The sequence below is a fragment of the Mesocricetus auratus genome, unplaced genomic scaffold, assembly GCF_017639785.1.
Source record: "Mesocricetus auratus isolate SY011 unplaced genomic scaffold, BCM_Maur_2.0 Super-Scaffold_100010, whole genome shotgun sequence".
NCBI classification, from domain to species: Eukaryota; Metazoa; Chordata; class Mammalia; order Rodentia; family Cricetidae; genus Mesocricetus; species Mesocricetus auratus.
This window is the reverse complement of record NW_024429194.1, coordinates 35,675,828-35,696,062: the sequence shown is the minus strand read 5'-3', so window position 1 is coordinate 35,696,062 and position 20,235 is coordinate 35,675,828. Positions and strand designations below refer to the sequence as shown.

At 45.7% G+C, this 20,235-nt stretch overlaps 1 protein-coding gene across 1 annotated transcript in view; it reads left to right on the top strand.

The window, feature by feature from the left end:
• The first annotated feature begins 19,100 nt into the window (after positions 1-19,100).
• The window catches only part of Smarcal1 (SWI/SNF related, matrix associated, actin dependent regulator of chromatin, subfamily a like 1), a 40,589-nt gene continuing 39,454 nt past the window's right edge, over positions 19,101-20,235 (top strand). Inside the window, exon 1 of the mRNA XM_013113791.3 lies at positions 19,101-19,284. The gene's annotated coding sequence lies outside the window, so the exon portion shown is untranslated. The remainder of the gene's footprint in view (positions 19,285-20,235) is intronic.

The window sequence follows — 20,235 nt, the reverse complement described above, 5'->3', positions numbered from 1 at the left end:
GCAGGGTGGTGGAGGAATACACAGCACAATAAAGAAAGGATGCAAGCAGCCAAAATGGAGGCAGGGGAAGAAGGTGACATCTGGAGGCCTGCAGGTCATTTTAAGTTGAGGACTTTGGTGGGGTTTTTTTTTTTTTTTTGATTGTCTATTGGAGCATAACAAAATTTTCAAAACATGGTGGATGTTTATTACTTCACGGTTTCAATGGCTCACAGTCTCTCAGGAGATCATAAGCAAGATGTCGGCAGGGGCTTTATTCATCTGAGAGCTCTTGGCTAGGGCCAGAGGACCTGCTTCCAAGACGGCACACTCAACCCCTCTGCCTGGCAAGCAGGTGCTGGGCCTCGGCAGGAGCCTGAGCTCCCACCACATGGCCTTCCTGGGAGGTAGCGTAAGGGATTTCACCAACAGACAAAGCAGTTTCCGCGTTAGGGAGGGATCTGAGAGAACAAGATGGAGGCCTCCATGCCTTTCAGGACCTAGACTTAGAAGTCACAGGTGACGCGGGATGTTCTGTGGGATTTGATTAGTGATGGGGGCCAGTCCTGCTCAGAATAAGAAATGAACAAACAAGAGTATGACTACCAAGCAACCAGACTCACTGGGGACCCCTTTGGAGTATGGTTATCACAGTTACTCTGGGTAGACGATAGATTTCATGTAGGCCAAGGGAGAGAATCTGCCGAGTTCAACTGCTTCCTTTTATAGAGTTTATCTAAATACAACCAAATTCAGAAACGTAGTGTTTCCTCAGTTTTGACTTCTAAGGAGGCTAACTGACGATGGTTGTCTTCAAGCTGTGTAGACCTGCTTCTGATGTATGGTTTGTTCACAGAAAGAGGGACTCTTATTGAGGATCTTAGAAGCAACACACGCCTATCTCAGGTGGCCTGAGATCAAATAAATACAATTTCCTGGAAGGTGTCACAGAATCCGTGAAAGGACTGAATTTTCCCAACCTCAAGCAAGGCTGAAAACAGGCTGTCTCTAGAGACCTCAGAACCTGAGGCCTTTCTCTAGGTACCATGCCTGTGCCTCTGTTAGCTCCCACCAGTCCTCCTGCCGTGGTTTAAATAGGTTTGTTTCCTACAGGTTTGTATGCTGGAGTCCTGGTCTCTTGTTGCACCCTTCCCCCATGGGGGTCTGTTGACTGCTTGTTATTAGGAGCTTTTAGCAAAACACTTCTCACCCCCTTCTCCCAGTAAGGCCTGTTTATTGTCTAAAAGCTAATTCCTGTTTTTGGCCCACCCTTTGCTGGAGGTCCCTGGGAAGGTAGGTTTCTGACCTTGGTGTTTTTCCACCATGCCTGCCCTTGATATATAGGGCTCCACTCTCAAGAATGAGCTGCTGTCTTTGTCTTTACTTTCATCCTTAGCCCGGGATCGTTGTGAAGTATGGTAGCACCGTAGCTGCGAACACACCAGCAGCATGCTACAGTCTCTGAGATAGTGATATTAAGGCATGGTAGAACTTTGAAGGGAAGTGATTAGGTCATTGGGGCCACCACCTTCAGAAGGGGTCAAGGCTTCTCTCACAGGAAGGAATTAATATTCAACGAATTGGATGGGTTTGGGGGGCAGACTGTTATAAAGCAGGTTCCATTTTCTTAGTTTGCTCTCTTACATCCTCTCCTGTCACATGGTACCACCCTTCTCTTCCTGTCTGTCCATCTCTTCCCCTGTAAGCTAATCTTGGTTGGCAGCTTGGTAGGATTTATATATAATCATTATAGAAATAAATTTCTGGACAGGTCTGTGTCTAGATAAGGTTAGTTGAGGCAGGAACTCACCCTAACTGTAGGAAATACCATTTTATGCACTGGAGTCTTGGAATTAGTAAAAAGGAGAAATGGGAGTGACCTTAAGCATTCATTGCTAACTGTTTCTGAGTGTGGATTCAATGTGACCTCCTGCCTCCTGATCCTTCTGCTCTGCCTTCCCTTCCAAGACAGTGTCCCAAATACACCCTCAGCCCCAACATGTGACACCACTCACCATGAGACTCATCAGAAACTAATACTGATGCTATGCACTTTAAGTAAACTTCTATTTATTCTGTGGGGACACCAGACCTTGAGCAGAGACCCACTTCCCCAACAGCCTGGGAGTAGGCAGCTGTAAGACAATGTTTACTAAAAACATGTTTATGAAAAACAATACAATGCCCGGGGCAATAAGTTCCTAAAAAGGGCTGGCCCACGGGAACTGCCCTGACCTCTACCTTTTCCAAAGACTAACCGCCTCTTCTGACATACCCAAGTCAGTTTCTGGGGTCAGAGAGAACCAGCCAGGGGTAAGGAGGGAGCAGAAGCTTTTCTGGAGGGAGGCCTTTCTTGGGAAGTTTTCTTGAGTCTTTTTGGGGTCTGCTTAAAGTTTTCTTTACGTCGTTGAACGAGTCTCTGCGTTGTCAATCCCCGACACCCTCTGCACATTCTCGGACACAGGCTGCGCAGCGGACGCGGCATATTCTATCTTAATAAAACCCCTAGTCAGGCAGTGGTGGCATAGGTCTTTTAGCCCAGCACACAGGAAGCAGAGGCAGGTGGATCTCTGTAAGTTTAAGGCCAGCCTACTCTACAAAACAAGTTCCAGGACAACCAAGGCTACACAGAGAAACTGTGTCTTGGAAAACAAACAAACAAAAAAAAGCTCTAATCTTGGGTGCTTTGCAAAAGCAACACAAAACAGACTAAGACACAACCCACCATTCCTTTCAAAATGCCTACATTGTGTGTAAGAGTGTATAACTGAGACCTAGGCAGTGGTGGTGCGAGCCTCTAATCCCAGCACTCAGGAGGCAGAGGCAGGCAGATCTCTGTGAGTTCGAGGCCAGCCTAGTCTACAAAGCTACACAGAGAAACCCTGACTTGAAAAATAAAAAAATAAAAAAAAGATTGTGTAATTGAGGCCCCACTCCACCTAGATCAATGACCTGTGGGTATTGGGTGCCAACGAGGTGACTAAATGTTATATTATGGAAGTTCCTAGACAGAAGAGAGCCAGGGGATAAGGAGCCAGTTAAGAAATGTCCTCTATAATGTTCATAGGCACATTGTGCTTAAACAGTCATTGTCAAGCTTTATGATAAGAAAGATTTGCTCTTTATATTAGCATGTACATGTGTGTATTTATTTCTATATAAAACTATTTTATATCATGCCTAACCAAAATGGACAAAAATGTCATATCATGTTATCTACTAAAATTCAAGATTTCTTGGTTATGTCACATTATATTTTTAATTTAATTTAGTTTAATTCACATTTTCAATTTAGTGTAACACAGGATCACTCCCTAGGAGGTATTTTGTCCCAAATGACATGCAAAGGCCTCATTCTTGACAAGAAAATGGGACCCCAGACACCTTAACCATCTCTAAGACAGTTTTACAAATGATTTACAACATTAAAATGTCCCATCAGATACTTGCAAAGGTGAAAAACTTACCATCCTCAGAGCTTCAGAATATGTCTTCATTTCTGGGATGGCAAAATGGCTGAGAGGGCCAGCACTTACTTAGCCTGATAGCCTGAGCTCAATTCCCGGAACCCACATAGAGGAACCCACAAGGTTGTTCTCTGACAGCTACCACATGTATGTGCCCATACATGTACACCAAACATGTGCACAATAATAATAAATGCAATTTTTTAAAAAATGAAAAAGAACATGTCTTCATTTCATATGCAGACAGGACTTTTCAGATATATGTGTACATATGCAAGAGTGTGTGCACATTCATATGCAAGTGGGCATGTTTGTGTGGACATGTATGCATGGGTTTGCATGGGAGGCTAGAGGTTGACATTGACTGTCTTCTTCCTTCCTTCCTTCCTTCCTTCCTTCCTTCCTTCCTTCCTTCCTTTCTTCCTTCCTTTCTCCCTCCCTTCCTCCCTCTCTCTCTCTCTCTCTCTCTTTCTTTCTTTCTTTTGAAGAGCCCCAACAGTTAGCCCCCCAACAGTTGAAAAATTACTAAGCTGTCCCATCCTCAGACATGAGCAGCTGCCCTTAAAGATAGACACCCTCCCCTGGTTGTCCTCAAAGACTTGAAAATATTTCCCATACCTCAGTCCTCAAGGACTTGGGACGATTCCCCAGACCTCAAGGTTCCAGGTCAGTCACAAAGTTCAGCCAGGGCACAGACATTGCCTGAGACAGATAACGAGCCAGTCAGTCAGACAGCCACAAGCATACGTGATTCATGAAGGTCTGGCGCCAATTTCCAAACTCCCCTTGTACCCCCACCACCCTGTTTGCGGTTTTAGGCTTTAAAAACTTGTAACTTCTGCTCAGTGTTCACTCCTTCCCAAGGCTGCTGAACTCCCAGCTTAATAAAAATCCTCTTGTGTTTTGCAGCCAACTTCGGCTCCCTGGTGGTCTTTGGGGTGAGGGTCCCGAGAGAAAGGTTGAAGGGTCTTTCACTTTCTTTCTTTTTCTTTCTTTTTTTCTTTTTGCTTTCTGATACAGGGTTTCTCTATATAACAACACTGGCTGTCTTGGAACTCACTTTGTAAACCAGGCAGGCCTCAAATTCACAGAGATCTTTTTTTGTTTGTTTGTTATTTGAGATAGGTTGTCTCTGTGTAGCCCTGGCTGTCCTGGAACTAGCTCTGTAGACCTGGCTGGCCTGGAACTCACCAAGATCTGCCTGCCTCTGCCTCCCGAGTGCTGAGCTTTAAGGCGTGTGCCACCACCACCAGGCAAAAATACTTTGGTTTTTGTTTTTGCTGTTGTTTTGTTTTGTTTTTTCAAGACAGGGTTTTCAGGCTGGCCTTGAACTCACTGACATGCACCTGCCTCTACCTCCCGAGTGCTGGGCGTGTGCCACCACCACCCTGCTTAATTGTCTTCTTCTGTCACACTCCACTTCGTTTAGCCTATTTCAGTTACTGAAGCAGAATGTCTAGCTAAGATTGCTGGCTTGGCTAGTCTAACTTAGCCAGTTACAGGCACTCTTCCATGACTGACTGGATTTTACATGGGTCCTGGGGATCCGACCTCTGGAGTTCATGCTTATTTGGAAAGTACTTTGGCCACTGAGCCATCCCCCCAGCCCCATAAGCAGAGGTTTTTAAATGTGGTTTTTATTATATGCTAAGTGTATAAGACTGAAAGTTCTTAGTAAGTTGTTTCATTCGGTTCTTTGTCTGAGCTGTTGTTCACCATTCTGGAAAATCACATCCCTCACAGCTATGCTGCTCACGGTAATTGAGTCTCCAATATGCTTACATGAATCTTTATTTGTAGTTGTCTCATTCATAGTCATTTTACTTTTAGGACATCGTATCTGCCTGTTATGTCATGCTGTGAGACCCTCCCTGGGTTGCCACATATTTAAATACATCTCTCAGTTTGACCCCTAGCCTCTTCTTAGTCTGTGTCTCTCTTAACTCTTGGTTTAATCATGCCCAAACACCCAAAACTCTAGCTGCACTTCCTTTACTGTCCTGGCATCCAGGTTTGTGTGGTGTGGGCCAAGAGGTGACTATAGGTTCCCTGGGCAGCCCAAACAGTCAGAGAAAAGAATGAGGAATGCCCCAGTGGATCACAGAAAAATGGGGCCCAGGAGGGCTTACGTGAAGGAACTGTCTAGTGACCTCACTGAAGTGCCACTGCAGTGGTCATGGCTGCCACCATCATCCATAGCGAAGCTTCTCACTTGCAGCTTTCAGTTTTAATTTGTTTCCTGAGTACCAGCAACTGAGCCAGCAATTGTGCAAGGCATTTCAGAGCTTCCAGCTGGACACTAGCATCTCCATTGTGCAGGTGGAAAAGCAGTCTATGGGAAGGTTAGACACTACCGGGTCTTCCTAGAATCTCCACTCTGCTTCCAGCAACAGCTACATGGTCCTTTCCAGTCCAAGCAGGTATTCTGTTTCTGTCTTTTTTTTTTTTTAATGCCTTCGAAGGCTCGGGAAAGAAGGGGGCCACAAAGAGCTCTGGCCAGATGGCAGGGTAATAAATGACTCTGATGTAATAATTTGTTGCTCTCCTCTTAATTAAAAGGCTTTTCCCTAAATGACTTGCTGATCTCCCAAACAGCACACACTAGTTGGGTGAGGCCCAGAGGCCCAAGGAAATCTAGACTGGGAGAAGTTGGATTAAGAGGTATCATAGGAGAAGGCATGCCTACCCTGTGCGTGCCAGGACCTCGGCACAGCTGACAAGTCGGATCCCTGGGAAACTGCCTCTTTTCTGCAGTTCTGCCTGGAACCTCACTCAGCCACTGGCTTTTTTAGTTCCAGAGATCAAGGTATCAACATTATTGTGACTTTGCACTCAATTCCTGTAAAGACCCTCCTGACCTCTGAGAGTTTTTAGATGGCCTTTGAACCATTTTGATTGTGTCATCTATCACTTGATATATGGGAAGGGAGTGGGAGATTTGGTTAGGGAATCATTACTCTAAACATTGTGTTATCAATATCTGCACTTGTAATCAAATGACACTATTTGATACGCTCCCTGTGTCTCCTGAGCAACTGCAATGTATCAGTCTCTGTGACTAAAATCTGCTTTGCAGGAAAGATCATACCGGGGCATATTTTCAAAGTCTCAGATGTAATTAGGACACGCTATTGATAAAGAGCGAGTTGATGCTGCAGAGTTTGAGATGGCTCCTGGGGGATTGGTTGTGTTGATATGGAGGCTGCTGCTCTCCCCTTCATTGCAGCTGAGAGTTACACAGAGACACCCAATTCCATCACATTTCATCAAGGGACTTGTCCAGCTCTCCCTCACTGACTCAGCCCTGGCCATAGGGTCCCAAAGATCATGCCATATAGGAAAGCATTCTGCTAGTCAATCAATTTCTGATAAACATTAAGCTCTCGAACTAAAGGTGTAGCTCAGGGGTTGAGTGCTCACTTAGTATGCAGCTCTGGGTTCATCCTTAGAGGCCATGAAATAATAGTAATAATAATAATACTGTTTTAAATATTATTGCATTCAATTAAGCAAGTTCTCCTCAGCATTTGTGCTTGCATCAGATCGAATGTTCTTGTATAACCACCATTCCTCTACTGCTTTTGGATGTCAAATCCCTTCTTGTTCTTCAAAGTCCAGCTAAGACACTATTTTATCAGCTTAAACCTGTCCCATAGTCCCTGTGTACCCATGATCAGAGCTCCTCACTAAATCCCCATAGCAATTTGTCCATCATTCTTTGTGGACTTTTTTGAGACAATACTTTCACTTATGTATAAACGGAGGAGGAGGATGGGGCCTAAAGAAAGTTGGCGAGAGCCCTAGAGAGAAGCATGGGATTGCCCATTTTAAATGGGTACAGGGTAGTGAAGGGTGGGTGGATGTTTACTTCCACAATCCAGAAATAGAAACTGGTGCCAGAAATCTAAAAGGCTTTGGGTATTTGCTGGAATACCTATCATTTGTTATTCACATGAGGTGATTAAAGAATAAACCCACTTTTTCTGAAGCTTACAGAAGAAAAATAAAGTTAAAACTCAAATAATATCGAACCAGTTGCTAAGAGGGGGCTGATTTCCTGGAAGCCAGTGCTAAGGACCAAGGAAGTGATGAGAAGAGATGCTAACACTCTTTCCCAAATGGAGCTGATAGTCGGTGGTTTTCTATTATTGCATCCAAGAGGAGGAGGTCCCTTCCCGTAAGCTACCTAGAAAGCATTTCTGCTCTTAACTGCTCTATTAGGATAATTTACATTCGTGATGAATGGAACCATTCCTTCCCGAATTAGTCTGAGTGGCTCCATGAGTGCAGATGTGAACAGCTCTGCTCCCTGCAGAAAGCTGCTTTGCACCCTTACCACCCTGACGTCTGACCTGCAGCTGGGAGCTGCCTCTAGGAGCTTCCTCCACTGATCTTTTTACACAGAACAGAACAAATCTGAGCTCGCAGTGAATCTGGAGTGGACACTAAACAGAATCTCCTGATAGGGGGAAATGAAATGCTGGCATTAGGAAGAGAAGGAGTTACCTTTCCCCTAAGATCCATGGAATCCCACTTTTGGGTGGTAGTTAGATGACCTCTGAGTTACAGTGGAAACAGGGTGCAGGTCCCAGAGCCTCCTGAAACTTCCCTTGCTCTTGAAATTCCTCAACAGACTGGCCTCTTGTTTACATCTATTGAGAGTTGAGCTCCAAGTTGGTGGGGTAGCAGGAACCTTTAATCCCAGCAGGCAGATTTCTGAGAGTTCAAGACCTGCCTGGTCTAAGTCCATGAGTTCCAGGCCAACCTGGTATACACAGTGATGCCTTGTCTCAAACAGCAACAAAAACTTGAGCTCAAAACCAGAAGTAATTCAAAGCAGAGCAAATAATTTATAATAAGCTTTAGTCTATGCTATGGGCAGGCCAGATGTAGATGTAGATGAACCGAGAAAAAGAGAAGGATAAGAAGTTAATACATGTGAAGAAGAGACAAAACATAAAGAATCAAGAAAAAAGGGACCCAGAGAGAAGCACTTTGTGTGCGGGGATCAGAGGTGGGGGGTTGGGGGGGTGGGCCACCACAGGACACAAGTGAGCATTCATGGTCCGTTATCTGCCCCCTTGTGGTCTTCAGGGATGTTGTAACTGGCCAATGATTTCTAGTCTAATGTTATATTTTCAATTCACATCAGATACAAACTGGGAAATTTCTCGTAGAAATAATGGATAAAGCCAGGCAGAGACGGTGCATGCCTTTAATATCAGCACTTGGGAGGCAGAGGCAGGCGGATCTATGTGAGTTTGAGACCAGCCTGGTCAACAAAACTACACAGAGAAACCCTGCTTCAAAAAAACAAAAAAAAAAAAAACAAAAAAAAAGGAAGGAAGGAAGGATAAAATCTTATCAAATTCTGGTGACTCCCCTCTGTTGCACCATCCATAGAACAGCATACTATCAGCAGTGGGAGCTGGGGTATCTAAGAGCTGGTTTAGAACTACTTGCCTTCATTCTGTCTTCATTCTCCCTGAATAGCCATGGCAAGGCCATCATTTTTGTGACTTATATGTCTATAAAGAAACTACCTGGGGGCTAGAAAGATGGCTCAGAGATTAAGAGTACTGGCTGCTCTTCTAGTGGTCCTGAGTTCAATTCCCAGCAACCACATGCTGGCTCACAAGCATCTGTAATAAGATCTGGTTCCTGTTCTGGCCTGCAGGCATACATGCAGACAGAACATTATACATAATAAATAAATTTTAAAAAGAAAGCTACCTAATGCTAGGAAGAACTACAATCAATAGGAAAGTTCAGAGTGCTACCTCAACTTCCTAAGTCAACTTCACATCTGTCACCATCAGTGTGAGAGCTATGTGGACTTGGAGGACATCTTACAGCACAGGCCCCTTTCTGGGATGGAGCAGCGGTGTTTGAGTCTCCCATTCAATCCCCATTATGTGCTATCCAGAGGCAGGGGACCAAGGGAAACCCAGACCAAATGGCTTTTATAGCAGATCTGCCCTCCAGGTAACCTGCTAGCCCATTAATCCCACGCATGGGTGATTCTGCCTAAGAGGGGAGAGCCCTGCCTGTCTCCAAGGAGGAATTCTGCCCTCTGAGCATGACCTGCCCCACCTCAGTATTCTGTCAGCCTGAAGGCCCTCACTAGATGCAGCCCCTGGACATATGCCAGAGCTCAAATAAACCTTTCCCTTGCTAACTTTTCTTTATGCTAGTCTGTGATACCATGCTATGAGCAAAGGAAACATTAAGAATATCACTCCATGGCCAGGCATTGGTGGCACACGCTTTTAATCCCAGCACTCAGGAGGCAGAGGCAGGCGGATCTCTGTGAGCAAGTGTCAGGGTAGGCTTCAAAGCTACACAGAGAAACCCTGTCTTGAAAAACCAAAAAAAAAGAAAAAAGAAAAAGAAAAAGAAAAGAGGGATATCGCTCCAGGCCCATTGTGGTGTTGCACGCCTTTAATCCCAGTGCTTGGGAGGCCAAGGCAGGAGGATCTCTGTGAGTTCGAAAGTAGCCTGGTCTACAAAGTGAGTTCCAGGACAGCCAGTGGTACACAGAGAAACCATGTCTTAAACAAACACAAAGAAACAAACAAAGAAAATCTGTCTATTCAGTTGTGAAACAAAAGGAAAAAGAATATCGCCCCGTCTTCTGATACGACCATGTAGCCCAGTCTCCAGCATCTCTTCCCCAGACTTCTCTGATGGCTTCCCACGAGGTCCTCCTATGGATACTTGTCTTGCTGAAGGACCTTCTCTGCTCTGCAGCAAGAGCCATCTTCCACAAATACTGTATCCATCACTGAATTCCAGTAGGAATCTTCTGGGTGGCTTCCCTGTTCTCAGAACAAAATCCAGACTTGAGTTCCTGGCCTGCAAGGCCCCAAGTTATTTCTCATCTTTTCCTCTAAAGCCTCCGTGTTGCCCATCCCGACCACCTCCAACCATGTCGGCCTCCTTACAGCTTCTCAAACCTGCCTGGGTCCTGCTGCGTGGGCCTGAACTGTGCACAGCACAACAGCTACCACCTTTATCGAAGCAGCTGTGGTCACTCGTAAGAGACTCATGCAAGCTCTAGTCGGCTGATGTTCCCACATGGACGGAGGGAGTAGGGAGAGACTCCTGAGATTTCAGCCACCCCTTCCTGCATCTCAACTGTATACAGCCCTGTTCCAGAGGGGCTAGAATAGCCAGGCGGTAGAAGGCTAAGTGAAGGGAGACCTCCATCTGTGTAGCTCTGGGGAAGTCCACGGCAGAGTGTGGCTTTGGGGTTAGGCAGATGTGTTCTTAGTCTTTAGTCCCCCACCCCCACTCCCTCACGGCCGCCCGTTTCCTCCTGCCCCACCTCCTCTGTTAGACCTTGCATCTTATGGGGAAAGTGTCACGTGTCACACAAGCTTTGGCTCTCATGGCTGCGGTCCTGGTGCCTTCACTCATTGTACAGCCCTTGAGTTTTCAAGTGACGATATGAATGAATGGACTTGTTTTTAAAGTGAAAGTGGCAATATTGGAGGAACAGAAAAAGTGACATTTTACAAGTGGAAGAAAATTAGAGTAGGGTGTGGAGGGGGATGCTTTTGGCAAAAGATGTGTAACGTTGTCCCAGAAGCGGGGCGGGGAAAGTACCAGATTTGAGAGGGAGGCTTATGAAGTAATCCCAGCTAGGAAGCCCAAACAGCTAGAGACAAAGACACTGGGAGGGGCTGCACAGCAGCCCCTAAAAGGAGTGTTGTACAGAGCCTGCAGCAGGCCCTGACATTTTACTACTTTAGAGTTAGGGGGAGGGGGCTAGGGGAGGCAAACGGGAGCGGAACTGCCAGATTCAGTAATTAAATCCGTCAGAACGGAACAACCGCTAAGAAGGTGAATTTCTTGCCTTATAAACCTTCCCAATGCTCCTCTGTGCTTTGGATATGCAAATGCCTTTGCCAACCCGCTGCACCCTAGGAAGGAGCAGCCTCCTTAAAGACCAACCCAAAGCCTTGGATCTGCTCCTGGATCTCATCACAGTGCTCTTGGTGTGATTAACCTGAGTCGCGGCGTACCCTTGAGGCGGCTGTCAAAAAGTCCTCCCCAAAGACTATCAAGCCCTGCTCTAGGGCATTGGAGGAGGGAGAGGGAAGCCCAGCAGTTACATCACCAGCAGGAGGCTCCCCAGGGAGACTTTAATCTCGTTTAGGTGTCCAGACACAGGCCATTAGGCAAGGGAAGGCATGCAGTGACCATTTGTACATCTAATTAAGCCCTGCAAAGAGCCCTGCTAAGGCACCTGTCTCTGCCTGGTTAATCAGGCCCAGCTGACCTCTCTGAGCTTCTGCTTCTTTACTCCTAAGGGCGGAGACTGCTACCCTCTAAGGTCCCTTCTGATTTCACTTTATGGGTCAAGAAATGAAAGTTACAGAGATTCTCTGCAAATGTGTCAGCGACACCACTGCTATATTTTCAGGTCCCTGGAGTATGGGGTGGGTGGGGCTTAATAATTAAAGGCTGGAAAGAATGTGACTTAGACACAGCATTTGTCCTTTAGGGACACAGAGACTAGGACAATCAAGAGAGGATGTAGAATCCCAAAGGACTTGGATTAAACCTTAGAATGACGAACGTATCTTTGGATCCTTTTGTGATGAGTACCGTTTTGTGCCTCTTTTTCATAGTAAACGTACAGTTAACCAGTCATAGGAGGGAAGAGGGGAAAGGGATGAAGGAAGAGTGGGCAGGAGAGGGAAAGAAGGCTACCATAAGGGGTAGGAGCCACTGATCTCCGGACATAAGCGCCAGACTGAGTTTGGTTAATTTATGCCCCTCTCCTTCTGCAGTGCTTAATCTTGATTGCCAACTTGCTGGAATTTAGAATCACCATGGAAACAATCACAGGGCAAGTCTGCGAGGGAGTTTCTATATTCGGTTAAGCGAGGTGGGAACCCTCACCCTAAATGTGGGCAGCACTGTTCTGTGCCTGGATCCTGGACTGAATGGAAAGAAGAATGTGGCCTGAGCATCCGAGCTCACTTCCCTGTTTCCTGACTGCAGATTCGACCTGACCTGCGGCCTCAAGCTCCTGCAACCACACTTTCCCACCCTCAAGTAGGAGACAAAATAAACCATGCTTTCCCTGGGTGTTTTTTGTTAGGCATCTTGTCACAGTGATGAAGAAAGAAATTACTAAACTTTGGCTCCAAAATAGACAACACACGGGAAAGTTAAGTGCAATTCATGAGGGTAGCAGAAGCAAGACTTGAGAATAACAAGACTGGGACTATAGCTCAGTGGTAGAGTACTTATCTAACATGAACGAGGCCCTGGATTTGATTCCCACATTCCCTCAGATGAGTGCAATATTTTTATATCGTACCCAGCAGGAACAACTCAGCGAGGAAAGATGTATCTCGGATCACAGTCTCAGAGGGTTCAGTTCCTCGTGGTGGTGGGAAGGGTGTGACACAGCAGTGGTGGTGACAAGTGTAAGGGTTCAGGCATTATGCTTTACCTCTTTTCTCTTTCCTTCCTCCTCCCCCCTTCTAATAAAACTTCTCACTTAAACTCTTCCTGGCGACTTGGTCCCTCTGCCTCGGTCACTGTCACCTGCTATGGAATCTGCCATGGTCCCCCATGCAGGGTCCCCTTTGAACTCTATCCTAACAGCAAGAACATGCAGTAGAGGATGCTCACATAACAGTAGACCAGGAAGCAAAGAGAGCCTCCTATAACCTTCAAACTCCTCCCTTAGTGACCCACTTCTGCCAGGCAGGCCCCGCCTTCTCAAAATGTCAACATCAGTAAGGAATGAGCACTCAGAACACCAGCCTGTGAGGGACACTTCAAAAATACAACAGTAAGGTCAGGCTACTCTAGAAGTTGTGTGGCAGAAGCTAAGGAATAGTCTACCATTAAAGATGACACTGGGCGGCACAATGGTCTGCCCCCTGTATCCTCTTCCTTTGTATGCATCCCTCAAAATTAAACTCTTGGGCTGGAGAGATAGCACAGTGGTTGCAACTTCCAGAATTTACACACCCCCCCACATACACCCACGCATGCATGCACGCACCTGAATACTTAAAAGAAATAGATAGGGGCCGGAGGGATGGTTCTGGCTAAAAACATTTGCTGCCTTTGCAGAGGATTCAGGTTGGATTCCCAACACCCACAGGATGACCCACACCCTCATTGGGACAATGCTTCCTCTCTCTGGTGGCAATGAGTCTGACTGCTTTAACTGTCTACTATGTTGTGCCTTCTACAAAGTCAGGCTGCTGGGGGCTGGTAAACACAAACTGGAAAATCCATGCTCTGCTTTAAGCATTGGAACAAGGGTGGGTGGAGGTGTGTGCCACATACAGGTAGTTATTGTGGAATGAGCTGTGTCCCTCTAAAACCCACATGTCCAAGGCCTGACCCTCAATATGACAGTACTTGGAGATTAGACCTAGAAGGAGGCTGTTGAAGTGAGGTAGTAAGGGTGGGGTGATGATTTAAGAGTACTATTGTATATAAGAAGTGACCTCAGGGGCTAGAGAGATGGCTCAGAGGTTAAAAACCATGGCTGCTCTTCCATAGGTCCTGAATTCAATTCCCAGTAACCACATGGTGGCTTACAACCATCTACAATGAGATCTGGTGCCCTCTTCTGGTCTGTAGGCATACAGGCAGAATAGTGTATACAAAAATAAATAAGGTTAAAAAAAACAGAAGTGACCACAGGGGCTGGGCTGTAGTGGTGAATGCCTTTAATACTAGTACTGGGTGGTCGGTAGAGGAAGGCAGAGACAGGCAGATTCCTGAGGCCAGCCTGTTGTAGAGTTTTCTTAATCCACCAGCCTGGTTCCCCAGCTACCTCAACCCCAAATAAACACACAGAAACTTACCTTAATTATAAAACTGTTGACCAGTGGCTGGAGCTTCTTACTGGCTAGCTATAACTTAAGTATTAACCCATTTCTATTAATCTATGTATTTCTACATGACCTTATCTTACCAAAGAACGACTGATGCTCCCTACCCTCCAGGGCTTCACATCTCGACCCCGATTCTGCCTACACTTCCCAGAATTCTCCTCTTCTAGTCCTGCTTATCTTCTTGCCTTATTGGCCAACCGTGTTTTATTCATTAACCAATAAGAGAAACATATATACAGGAGGACAACCCCTATCACCAGCCTAGTCTACAGAGTTAGTTTCAGGATATCCAGGATACACAGAAACCTTATCTTAAAAAACAACAACAACAACAACAACAACAAAAAACTGACTGCAGACTGAGGGGGAAGCTGGATGATCAATGATGAAATGTTTGCCTAGCATGATTGCAAGGGCCAGGGTCCTATCCCCAACACCAAAAATTAAAGTCCCCTCTTCTGGAGACAGCCTGATAGGGTGGGGTGGTGGTGGGAGGAAAACTTTTAAAATCTCTGAACTGAGGGAATTTCTGACTTTTCTAAATTTCCAGAGGGTGACAGGAAATTCCACAACATGTGATCTTGCTTGGCCTAGCCCGCCAAGGAGCCAGGCACTAGGTAGGACCAAAAACTTAAGCTGTAAATAGGTGGGGGGTGGGGCTGCAGGGCCACAGCATAGAATGCTTTCCTATCAGCTTTTTGTCCCAGAGGACTGCAGGGGGCCATGACCTGATTTAAGGGGTGGGGGTGGATGGACAGGGGATGGGGAGAGGGAGAAGAGAGAGAGGAACAGAGAATGAGACAGGGAGGGAGGGAGCAAAGAGAGAGGGAGAGAGGGAGGGCGTGCTAGGTATGGGACCTAGTACCTTCCAGTTCTAAAATACAAGGTATACATTTATCTAGGAATCATCTGTTTATCAATGGCTATTATTTGGCACTTAAGACAGTCCTGAAATAATGCTAGCAGGGGAGTGGGCTGCTTTTAATGAAATAATTGACACAGAGCTAACTTTGAATTTCATATGTCTAGTAACTTTTTAGTGCAGGTATGCCTCATGTGGTATGTGGGACAGTTGCTAAATCTGGCATTTATACCTTTTTGCAATCAATTCTGTAAATTCTGTTACCATATGACAGGAGGACAAATAGACTTAATGTCTCTCTGGAGTCCTTTACAATAGTCTCTGCCTCATTGGGGGTGGGGTGTGTTATAGCCTGAATATTGTATTTTTATTACATCTAAATTTGTTTAGTTTGTGTATGTGGAGTTCAGAAGACAACTTGAGGGAGTCAGTTCTCTACCTCCAGTTATGTGGGTCCTGGGGATCAAACTCAGGCATTTAGTCTTGGTGGAATGCACCATTACCCACTGAATTATCTCATGGGTCTTACTGATTTTTTTTTAAGAAACAACAACCTTTTATTTTTACCAAGGTGACATTTATAGCTCTCATCATTTTACTAATGAAAAGCCAGTTAAACATAAAAAAGTACAAAATAAATTGTAGTAATTTACTCACTCCATTTATAATTTTCTGAGTTGTGGTCAGGTAGCCCAGGCTGACTTTGAATTGCCATGTAGCTGAGGATGACCTTGAACTCTTCATCCTCCTGCCTTTATCTCCCAAGTGCTAGGATTACAAGCATGAGCTACCACATCCTGCTGGATTTTATGTTTAATAATAAAATCTAGTTTTAAAAATTATTCTTTGAGCCCACGCCTTTAATCCCAGCACTCAGGAGGCAGAGGCAGGTGGATCTCTGAGTTCCAGGAGAGCCTGGTCTACAGAGTGAGTTTCAGGACATAAGGGCTACACAGAGAAACCCTGTCTCCAGCTGTCCTCCAGCTTGGTACTATTTAGATGCCTGGTGTTTGGGAACCTGGGTTGAATAGTTTGCATGATTCCATAATTTTTTGCATTAGTTGCTGGAACTCAGCTGATGCAGTTGTGTTCTCCCCTGCTGCCCTTCAGCCCTTTAACCATTTTAATTAATGGATTCTCATTTTTTTTTTTTTTTTTGGTTTTTACCAGACAGGGTTTCTCTGTATTGTTTTGGAGGCTGTCGGTCCAGCCCAGCCTCGAACTCACAGAGATCCACCTGCCTCTGCCTCCTGAGTGCTGGGATTAAAGGCGTGCCCCACCACTGCCCGGCTGGATTCTCATTGTTACCTTCAGGACTTCAAAAGTATATAAAGTGTTTAAAAAGTGGGTGTGCCTGTGCATGTCTGTAATCCAGCACTTGGGAGCCTGAGGTAAGAAGCTTGTGCTGAGTTTGAGGTGAGGCAGGCCTATGAAGTAAGACACACTTCAACAGCCCCCACCTCCCCCCCCCCCCCCCCCCCCCCCCCCCCGCCAAAAAAAAACCAGGTTGACTATTCAAGATTGCAGTAGATTGCGTTGTTGACAGAGCCAATGCTAGGAATAGTGACTGGGATCTGATTAGTTTGCTTTTTGAAGATGAGTTTTAGACTAAACACTTATTTCAATTTACTATGTTAGAGCTCTAAAGGAGAACACATTTTTAGTTCAATTCCAGATTTTCTACGTTGGGATTTCTAGGCACAAGATCTATGAATGTATAGGAATCCTGGGTTCTAAGATTAGCCTCCATGGATCCATATGTTCTCTGAATTGTATCAAAAGAGCGTACCTTGTTCTACGGGTGAGTCCGTTAGGCCAGGAGAGTGAAGTGACTGTCACGTGAATCCATGACAGGCAGGATGAAGGCACAGCACTTGGTCTTAACAAATTAACTGACTCTGGTGGAGACAGGAAGAGCAAGACAGGTGTGGGCCGATTAGCAGCCATTTGCACTGGGTAGCAGGAAATGGATGCTGAGTACAGGGAAACTGAGTATCTCAGGTTTTCCTAAAGCACTAGCTGCACCCCTCTTCTGCCTGTTGTTGTAGGGTTTCACAGGTCAGTAAGCGTTTCACCCATTATTGTTTCACCTCTAACAATGAAGAGCTGCAAGTAGGTGATGTTGTCTTAGCTCAATGTCTTTGGTCTTTACAAATAAAAACAAAAGCACAGACACACAGAGGGAAAACCATATGAAGAGATGTGAAATTGAAAGCAAACGAAAAATGAAGGCGCAGTAGCAACATCTGTGTACTAGGCCCCCAGACCTTAGCACAACTGACGCCATGTTAGAGGTACCATTCTGACCTGAAAACCTAGGATGTAGGCCCCACACCTGCCAAGATGGGAACAGAGACCTAATCCATCCCAGACCTGGTCCATAGTTACAGGATCCAGGACAGCCCCTAAATGCACTAGGCTTGTTTTTTGGCTTCTGTAGCTCTGCTTCTTGCTAACTGTTCTTGCTAACTGAAGTGTGCCAACTGGGATGTAGTTTGTGCATAAAAAGATGAAGGGCTGTGAGATCCAGGCTGCATGATTTAGGTGAGTTACCCATATAGCTGCCAGCTGTGATAAAGACTTTCTTTTTGGCTTTTAGAGCGTTCTCTGGTGGAAATAACTCACAACATTCACAGTGGATTTGAACACTTTCTCTATTAAGCCTTATTTAAATCATCAGCCTCTGGTATTAACAAAATCGTGTTTCATGACACAAAATATATGATTATTGTAAGAAAATTTTAAAATGCCACAGAAATATAGCTTCAAATGTTGGCTGCCAGTGGCTTGGTGGGAGGTTAGGAATTTCTTCTCTTCTCTCTCCCCTGTCCCATCATCTTCTTTCCTCATCAAAGAACACACCCACTGCTGTGTCTCCTTTTCCTTAAACACCTTTAATTGCAGTACTCCAGAGAAGGATCTGTTAGTTCTAGGCTAGCCAGGAATACATGGTGAGGTCCTGTGTTAAGAAAGAAAAAGAAATGCTGGGTGTTGGGGGCTCATGCCTTTAACCCCAGCACTTGGGAGGCAGAGGCATGCTGATGTCTGTGAGTTTGAGGCCATCCTGGTCTACAAAGTTACACAGAAAAACCCTGTATCCAAAAACAAAAACAAAAAACAACACCAACCAAAAGAAGAAGAAGAAGAAGAAGAAGAAGAAGAAGAAGAAGAAGAAGAAGAAGAAGAAGAAGAAGAAGAAGAGGAAGAGGAAGAGGAAGAGGAAGAGGAGGAAGAAGAGGAAGAAGAGGAAGAAGAAGAAGAAGAAGAAGAAGAAGAAGAAGAAGAAGAAGAAGAAGAAGAAGAAGAAGAAGAAGAAGAAGAAGAAGAAGAAGAAGGAAGGAAGGAGAAAGTAGTAACAATCTTACGATGGTGCAGGCCTGTAGGAGGTGAAGACAGGGAAGTTATCCCTGGCTACAGACTGAATTCCAGACAAGATTGGAATACAAGTAGGGATTATGTAAGTTTCATTGTATTCATCTTAATGATCATCACACTGACTGATGAAAGCTCTACCAATGCTGGTTCCTCTTTGGCCCAGGAAAGGAGGGACTCAAGCAGCGGCTGGGCCTTAAATTACAAGGACAAAACTATGAGAAAGGGGTGTGTCTAGGAAATCTTTATTAATCAGTCTGGCTGTCTGAGAAGTCCACTGAAGACACCACTGACACTGAACGCTCAGCTCCACGGGATGCCTTTATGCCAGACTAAATAAACATTTGGAGAGACCGTGACCTACATCTCCCAGGGTGCACCATACCACGCCCCGCCTAAACGTCACACCTTCCCCGATCACCAGCCCCCAATTGGCAGGCTTTCTGACTCAAACTACAAACCCCAGAAGGCCCTACACCAAATGTGTTATCATCCCCAGTTTATGACTGGGATCTCTGGCCGAATTGCATGCTGGGAAGTGTAGTTCAACGGTGACCGAACCACTCATGGCCCGCGGTCCGCCCCAAGATGGTTGAGCTGGCGGCTTTTGGAGTTTCAGTTCCTTTAACAGTCCGGCTAGAGGTATAAACTGTCTAGGCAAGGCTTAGGAGACGCTCCTGGGCGAGGGTTCTTCTGCGAAGGTGCATGGCTTTACGGGCCTCGCTAGGTAAGAAAGTGGGCTGGAAGGAGGTAGCGGCGTTGGAGGCGGACGAGACCAAATGCAGCTAGAGGAGGGTAGCGGCGGGGAAGGGAGGATCCAAGTGGAAACTCTAGAGGCAAAGTGGGGCGGGGCGTCCGCTCTCCCCGGACCTCGGGAGGTGGCCAAGAAAGGAAGTTAAGTCCAGGTCCCAGCAAAGAGGGACGTCTATGTGGGGAGGAGAGGGGTGCAGTTGTGGTTTGTGACTTATTAGTGGGACCTCTCCCGTGATTTCACCTCCCCGACTGGGGTGGGCAGTCAGCATACCACGCCTTGGCAGTTAGGTAGATCACCCTACTTGTGCACAAGACTCCAGAGTTTTAACAGCCGCTGTCAGACAGGAGTGTTACATCTGTGAGAAGATGTTTTGGGGTGTTTTGTTTAAAGGGAATATTAGAAAAGAAGAAAATCTTAAACCCTCTAAAGTTTAGAGTCTAGACCTTCCTTTGACGACTGACGGTACTACTGGAGTATTTCCTGTGTTATAAACATTATAAGGCATGCCATTTATATAAGGTTTAGACCGAACACGGCCAGAGAATTTGGTGTTCTGGCCTCTGCTACTAGAGCACTGTAATACTGGTCCAGCCCATAGGAAAATGGCTGGGGTAAATTAAATCACAGTACAAAACAAAATGTATGGGTGGCCCTACTTTTGTTGTTATTGTTGTTTGTTTTGTTTTTTGGATGGCCCTACTTTGTAATGAATATCTGTTTTCCACGTATGTGGCAAGAAAACTTCAGACTGTGCTCTGAATTAACCTGGTAATGTGTGGCAGGTGACCCTTTACATCTTTGTATCTGGATTTGGTACAGTAACCATTGCCCTCCTCTGCCTCCCTCACTTCTTCCCTTTGCTGTTGCATTTTGGAAATCAGGCTTTAAGGCCAGCTGCTCTAGCTTGCCTTGGTCCACCTGCAG